General features: G+C 46.0%; 1 protein-coding gene across 1 annotated transcript in view; it reads left to right on the forward strand.

Annotated features, from left to right (window-relative positions):
* LOC120533562 (gastrula zinc finger protein XlCGF26.1-like) overlaps window positions 1-8,165 on the forward strand; it is an 813,484-nt gene that overhangs the window by 339,754 nt on the left and 465,565 nt on the right. The gene's annotated exons all lie outside the window — the stretch shown is intronic.

Here is an 8,165-nt window from a genome sequence, read left to right on the forward strand (position 1 = left end):
AAGTCCTGTCTGTCACATATTTCCCCCTACTATAGTTAACTCTTCCTTTACTACAGGCACAGTCCCCCTCTCACTAAAAATGGCCTCAATTCTGAAAAGACCTGGCTTAGACCCGAATATCCTTAACAATTATCGGCCTATCTCAAATGTTCCATTCATATCTAAAGTTCTTCAAAATATAGTTGCCATCCAACTTCAGTCCCATCTTTCAAAAAATAATCATTTAGAAAAGTTTCAATGTGAGTTTTGTCCTAAACACAGCACAGAAACTGCCCTGGTCAAAACCACAAATGATCTTCTCCGGGCAGCTGATATGGGACTTCTTCACTTCAGCTCTGCATTTGACACCATAACTCAATCAGATACTTTTGAAATGACTGTCTAGTTTTGGAGTCTCTGACTTTGTCCATCAGTGGTTTTCTTTCTTCCTTACTGACAGGAGGCAATTTGTTCAAGTAAAGGAGCTTTAAATCTGAGAATGCAGTCGTGACTCAGGGGGTTCTGCAGGGTTCTGCTTTGGGGCCGCTGCTTTTTCTCATTTACATCTTCCCAATAGGTGATCTCTTTCGACACCATGGTATTGAATTTCACGGTTGTGCTGATGCCTATGGTAATGTGCCTTACTGGCATTACCAACCATGAAATAAAGTTAGTTTAGTGTCCTCTGAAGTACTAAAAGAGTGGCAGTAGTTTTAGGTGAAAAAATGACAAACAAGGTGTAAAGAAATAAAGCTTGCCTTTTTGACCATTTATAATGTGCAGTAGGATGTTTTCGCTGACTATATGAGCGGCTTCTGGGGTGTGTCACGGTGGGTTTCATGTAGGAGTGGAAAGACGAATGGCGTTGTCGGTCTCCCACTAATTATTCGCGGGCCACCCGCAACCTCGTAGCACTAGAAGAATATCGGCTTGACGTGGCTGAGAAAAGGGATCCCATATTGGCAGTTGTCTGGGCAGTAGCTCGGGGAAGGGAAGAAAAAAAATGCCATTGAATCACCGAACACGTCTCACATGCCGGCATAGCTATGCGCGCACTTCAGCCGCTCGCAGGAGACGTCACTGTTAGGCCAGGCTTATACGTCACTTGACGTGACACGTGCTCCAACTACGCCAGTATTGTACTGTTTATACCTGAGCGCGTACTTTACTTAAATCAGGAAGATTCCACCAGGTGGCAGTGCGAGATATCATCGCAGTGAGAAAACGTTTGGCTTCGCTGTGTTGTGAATTGCCTGAAACACCCATTAAATTCCGAGGACACCCTGCCACAATACCTCAGAAAAAGACGAATGTTTAATGATTACATTCATCAATCCAGGGATGTGTCCATTCTAGTTAGCAATGGGCGCGAGGAAGACCCAAAATCCCTGGGCGGGGCAACAGCTCATGGCAAGGTGAACGAACACAAGCACTCACATACATACACACACTGGTGTCATTTAAGCGTCACCAACTCCCCAAACCTTCATGTCTTTGGTAGGAAAACATGCAATGATGGACATTCCAATTCACTGTACTGATTAATGTTGATCGATTGTTTTGATCATTAACTTCATTAAGGCCGACACCAATGGGGATTGAAGATGGGGGTTCTCATTTGAATGAATTGCCAAAATAAAATGAATTAATTCACACACCTGCCTTGGCGAATGTTAAATTATTAGTTCAGTTGTTTTGGTGACCCATTTAAAGTGATAAAAGTGACCTAGTGTCTAGTGACCCTAAAAAACACAGCAGGTTGGGGAAGTTTTTATGGCTGTTCTGCCCAGTTCTAGTTTAATAAGCTCAGCATTTTTGGAGCACCACGTTTTCGAGCACTTGTATTGTGTCTCACCATCCTTAGTCGCTACAGTGGTGTCAGGAGTGGGACGATGGAGCGAACTCCCATTGCGACTACCAGAGTGAACGAACAAGAAATACAAGACTTAACCGCATCTTTTAAACGAGTCCGTGGGGAAAGTGCACAGCGCCCGGCTATGCTGTCAAACGTATGGGATGCGCAAACGCCACCTTGCCGCTGCGTTAACACGGAGCCTCAAGTACACGATACGGTGAGTCATGAACACATGGTAACAGTAGAGTGCGGTAATGTTTTGCAAGGAAGTTTCTGGGGACAAAAGCGAGAGCCAAGATACGATGTAGTACACGTGGAAAATGAAACAAGACCCCAAGCCCTCGCAGCTAGGTTGCAGAGCTTCAGCGAGGTACGTTGCCTGTAAACCCGGATGTGCTGAGCAATGAATGGAACAATCCGCCGCGGGTGTTTTCGGAGGTGGCCCAAGCCGCGCACAGACCTGACGGGTTGCAGCAACAGATGTCAGCATGTGAAGGTCAGCTACCTGCGGAATCTAATACTGCATGGAAGAATCTTGCAAGAGAAGGAGGGACTTACAGGCAACAGGCATCAGTGGATCGTCATATCAAAGTAGGGCGCTATGATGGTAAGAGTTCATGGGAGACATTTCTAGCCCGCTTCCAATTAGTTGCTCTAGCCAATAGTTGGAATCCACGAGATCAAGCTTTGAACTTGGCCATATCCCTTGAGGGTGAAGCATTGCAAGCACTAACTGATCTCAGAGTAGAAGATAGACTCAACTTTAAAGCACTGACCAATGCACTTGAATGGCGTTTTGGAAAGAGGGAATCTGAAGCATACCTGCGCAGTCAGTGGGCCAGCAGGGTCCGTGACGAACAAGAAAGTTTAGGAAACTTTGCTGCAGATGCTCAGGCATTAACTAGAAATGCCTTCTCTCAATTCCCTCCAGCCTCTCAGGACACCTTAGTCACAGAGGCATTTCTGAGGGGTGTGCCTGGCAGCCCCATCTGCCTTGGAACAGGCTCTACAGAGAGCTCAGAGAGTGGAAGAAGTCTTTAAAGGACCCCCACCTGTTAGCGGTAGCAGTTTACGCATGATCAAGAGCCAGCATCTGTTTCATCAGGCACGGTGAGCACAACCTGTAGAAGACGGGACACAGAATTCGATTACAAGATCAGGTAGCCAAGAAGGCCGTGGGCAAGCTGTGTCAAACTCTCGTTTGTGTTGGCATTGTGGAAGAGGTGGCCATTTAAAGAGGGGACTATCCAGTAAAAGGTGAACAATGACTGGGAAACACTGGGGGGCCAGCGTAGATGAGACAGCTCTGGTCCCTAAAACCGTCCCGAGGAACAATGGGGCATTGTTACAAAAAGTCACAGCAGAGGAGTTCAATCCATTTTGTGAGCTGGAATTCCAGGTGGGGCAGATAGGTACAGGGGCAAGCTGCTATATAGCCATCCATGTTGAAAATAAGCCCTGCTACGAATTTGGTGGATACTGGTTCTACAGTTACACTTGTACGCCCTAACACCCTCCCACGGGACACCAACCTTGAGCCTACTACAACACACTTGAGTACAGTCACTGGGGAGGAAACATCAATGATCGGAAGGTTGAAAGTGAGGATGGAATTGGCTGGTTGGACCGGAGAGCATGCAGTCTGGGTAGCTGCAGTGGAAGATCCATGTGTTCTGGGGCTGGAATTTTTGCGGAACCTTTGTGCCAGTATCAATTTACAGACAGAAACTCTGCATCTGGCTGGGGGTTCTATCCTACCTTTAACTTCTTCCTTGGGATCTTTGGAGAGCTCAGCCATGGCTGCTGTATCAAGCTTGGTCCAGCCTGTCACACCTCAAAACCAATCTACTACCATAAAATCACCACACTTGGATGCCCTTTCTGCTGTACAATCTCATTCCAGCCTCTTGATGGGCATGGCACCAGAACCTCCACATTGTCCCGTTCAGGCAGACAGGCCTTCATCAAGCTGCAAAGAAACTGGTGTACCTCAAGTGTCGAAAATTATTCAAGCGATCTGGGAGGCCAATATGGAAGGCTTGATTTTGTACAAGGCCGGCGCCTGAAGGCACTCTTAATAAAGTATGAGGATTGTTTTGCTATCAATTCAGTTGATGTTGGACAAACCCATCTAGTCCAGCATGATATTGTGACTGGTGATGCCCCCCATACAGCAGACTCCATGCAGAATCCCCTTGGGCTTTTAGGAGGCAGCAAATCAGATCCTGGAAGAGATGAAGAACACAGGTATTATTGAAGCTTCTGAAAGCCCTTGGGCCTCCCCAATAGTAATGATAAAAAAAAAATGGCAGCTGGAGGTTCTGTGTTGACTACCGATGGCTAAATAGTGTCACGCTTAAGGACTCCTATCCTCTACCCCGGATTGATGAATCTCTTGAACTGGTTGCTGGGTCTGCCTGGTTCTCCTCATTGGACCTTTGCAGTGGGTATTGGCAGGTGGCTCTTACCCCGCAGGCACGACTTAAAACTGCCTTCTCTGCAGGGCGAGGTTTGTGGCAGTTCCAGGTTACCCCCTTTGGACTATGCAATGCCCCTGTGACTTTTGAATGCTTGATGGAACGAGTGCTTGCTGGGATTCCACCTACACAGTGTTTGGTGTACCTGGACGATCTCTTGGTACATGGGAAATACTTTTGATGATGCACTTAAAGCCCTAGAGGATGTTTTACAGAGGATACAGAGTGCAAGACTAAAGCTTCACCCACAGAAATGCCACCTGATGCGAAAGAAAATGTGATTTTTGGGTCACGAGATCAGCCATGAAGGTATAGCCACTGAGCAGAGAAAAGTAAATGCTGTGAAGCAGTGGCCAGAACTGAAGGACCGACGTCAAGTTAAAGAATTCCTAGGCTTGGCCTCATATTACCGTAGGTTTATCCTAGGATTTGCCACAATTGCAGCATCTTTGCATAATCTCTTGCACACAGATGTGCCTTATCACTGGACAGAGGAATGTAAGTAGGCATTTATTGGACTTAAACAAGCCCTCAGTTCCTGTTTTAGCTCCTCCTGACCTGAAGTTGCCCTTCCTCTTGGACACTGATACAAGTAATGTGGACTTAGGGGCAGTACTTTCCCAGACACATCCTGATGGTGAACAGGTGGTGGCCTATTACAGTCGGGCATTGTCAAAAACAGAAAAACACTACTGTGTGACTCGCTGGGAACTCCTGGCTGTAGTTTCTGCAGTTCAGCATTTTAAACATCTACTATGTGGGCTTCCATTTGTCATCTGCATGGATCATGCTGCTCTACAATGGCTGCTGACATTCCGAGAACCCAAGGGACAGGTTGCCCGAGGGATCGAGCAGCTTCAAGCATACAATTTCTGTGTGGAACATAGAGCTAGACAGCATCACAGCAATGCAGATGCTCTGTCCCGGAGGCTTTGTGCAGCCGAGGGTTGTGGTCATTGTGATCGCCAGGAAGCCCAGGATGCTGAAAGAGCAGGTGAGACAGGTCCAGGGTGTCGAGTCTTAAATCTGATAGACATGGTTCTAAATTGGGAGGGCCGACAGAAAGAAGATCCAGCCCTACAATTGATCATTCAGTGGTTAGAAACCCAGCGTAAACCCAATTGGGCAGAGGTGGCTAGAGAATCCCTGGAAGTGAAGGGCTTGTGGGCACAGTGGGACAGTCTTGCTCTACAGGATACGATTCTAATGCTGTCTAGGTGCGTACCTGCCACAGGTGAATTGCAGTGGCAACTGGTGGTTCCAAAAGCCCTCAGGGAGCAAGTTCTCAAAGATCATCATGGGGCCCCAGGAACTGGGCATTTTGGCATAAGAAAAACTTTACGCCGGATACAACAGAAATACTACTGGGGTTACTGCTGGAGGGATATAGAAGATCACTACAGGAGGTGTGATGTATGTACAGCCCGGAAAGGCCCTCCCGGACAGTCCCAAGTGTCCCTACAGCAGTATCAGGTGGGAGCTCCCATGGAACGAGTAGGTGTTGATGTGTTAGGCCCTTTTCCTAGGTCAGAGAAGGGAAACTGGTATGTTCTTGTAGCAATGGACTACTTTACAAAATGGCCAGAAGCTTATGCCCTTCCTGATCAAGAGGCTGTGACTGTTTCCCAAGCACTTCTTGAGGGTTTCTTTAGCCGTTTTGGCATCCCAAATGAACTTCATTCTGATCAGGGGCACAACTTTGAGTGCCGGGCGTTCCAGCAGATGTGTCAGCAGCTGGGGATCCAGAAGACTCGGACTACTTTACACCCACAAAGCGATGGATAAGTGGAACGGTTTAATTGGACTCTGGGTATCCAACTTGCACTTTTCACATCCCAGGGTCAGAAGGACTGGGATGACCAATTACCACTTATCCTCATGGCATGCCATTCTGCTGTCCAAGAGTCTACTGGGTGTACACCTGCACTCTTGATGCTAGGATGGGAGATCAGGACTCCCCCCAAACCTTGCTTATGCCTTTCCCTCAATTCGCTCTTTCCTTGACCAGGTCCCAAATATAGCCGCCGTTTGCAAGATAGACTGGAGAAAGCCCATGCCTTTGCCAAGGACCAGCTGAAGGCTGCAGGGGAGCGACAATGGTGCAACTATGACATCCGAGCCTAAGGAAAGCACTTTCGAGAGGGAGAACAGGTCTGGGTATACCATTCTTGGCGTTGAAGAGGGCATTGCCCAAAGCTGGATAGCCCATGGGTAGGCCCATGTCAGATCCTTGCTCGCCTAGCGGAAGTAGTTTATCATGTACAAATTGCACCAGAAGGGAAGAAACTTGTTCTTCATTGAGATCGGCTTGCACCATATTTAGGTGCCCATTTAGTTTCTCCTTCAAACAAATATGCCAAAGATGCCCCACCATTGACTTCCATCCCTATTGCAATTGAAAGCACCAGTTCAAGGAAGCATAGTGATGGCGGATCTGGAACTCAGGAACATGTTCCACCATGGCCCAGACACAGAAGAAGGCTACCAAAACGTTTTGTGATACCTCGTGGTAAGGGAGTGGGAGCAGTGTGACGTACTATAATTAATGTTTTCTGTAAACTCTGTTTAGGGAAGGCTCTGCGTTTTTATAACCACATAGAAAGAAAGAAGGTGCGTGTGCAGGGGGAGGGAGGAGACAGGAAGAAAGGGGGTGTGGGGTGTGGGGGGGAGGTGTGTCAACAGCAGGTTGGGGAAGTTTTCATGGCTGTTCTGCCCAGTTCTTGTTTAATAAACTCAGCATTTTTGGAGCACCACGTTTTCCAGCACTTGTATTGTCTCACCATCCTTAGTCGCTACAATATATATACAAAACAGAAATAATAATAATAATAAAAAATAATAATAATAAGAAGAAGAATTTCTCATAAAATGCAAGGACGAACCATATTTTCACAACGGAAATTTATTTATTTATTGTACAACTATGAAAAATACATGAACTGTAGCCCCACGCTTACAAATAAAGGTGCCAAAGTGATTCCTCTGAGTGATGCTGTAAAGGAGAATCATTTTTAGTTTCCAAATCCATATGAAGGTTCCAGAAAGAACTTTTTATTTAGATCCATAAATTATTTATTTAAAGAGCCTCTGCAAAAAGCTAAATATCTCATTTGAAGAAATACATTTCTATCTATCTATCTTATAGTGCCTTTCCACTCTATCTATCTATTTCACAAGCTCTATTAATAATTGTAAATAGATGAAGTAGATATGTGGAATCCCCATTTCTTCCTGATTTTAAAAGGTCTCTCCCTTCCTCCAGTAACCACAGGCTCAGTTCACGTTTTCTTGACCTCTCGGTGCCCTGTTAGGTAGCCTAATATTCTGTTTTGGCCTCACAGGGGCCTTTTTAAAGCATGAAGAGCCCACTTCATATGTAAATGAATGAAATGGTTCCTGGTCGAGCAGTGGTCTATGAGGAACCAAACAAACTTGGTAAAGTGCCATTTTTATTATTATAAGAGTGCCCAGTCCTATTAGAGAGTCTTTTATAAGATGTTTCACTCTCCTTTGTGCACAAGGTGTAATGCTGGGGAGGTCTGAAAATAAAAAGTCAACCTTATGAGAAGGATTTAGGAGTCGTGGTGGATTCGACTCTGTCAAGTGCCAGACAGTGTTCAGAAGCCATTAAGAAGGCTAACAGAATGTCCGGTTATATAGCGCCTTGATGTGTGGAGTTCCAGTCACAGGAGGTTCTGCTCCAGCTTTATAACACTCTGGTGAGGCCTCATCTGGAGTCCTGTATACAACACGGTTATTCGATTACAAATTCAGTTGGGCCAGATTTTCAAACCAAGAAATATAGCTGGGCCAGACATTTTCAGTGACCAGTAAACAACAGACAAATTTTAACC

This window comes from Polypterus senegalus, chromosome 8 (genome assembly GCF_016835505.1).
Source record: "Polypterus senegalus isolate Bchr_013 chromosome 8, ASM1683550v1, whole genome shotgun sequence".
Taxonomy (NCBI): Eukaryota; Metazoa; Chordata; class Cladistia; order Polypteriformes; family Polypteridae; genus Polypterus; species Polypterus senegalus.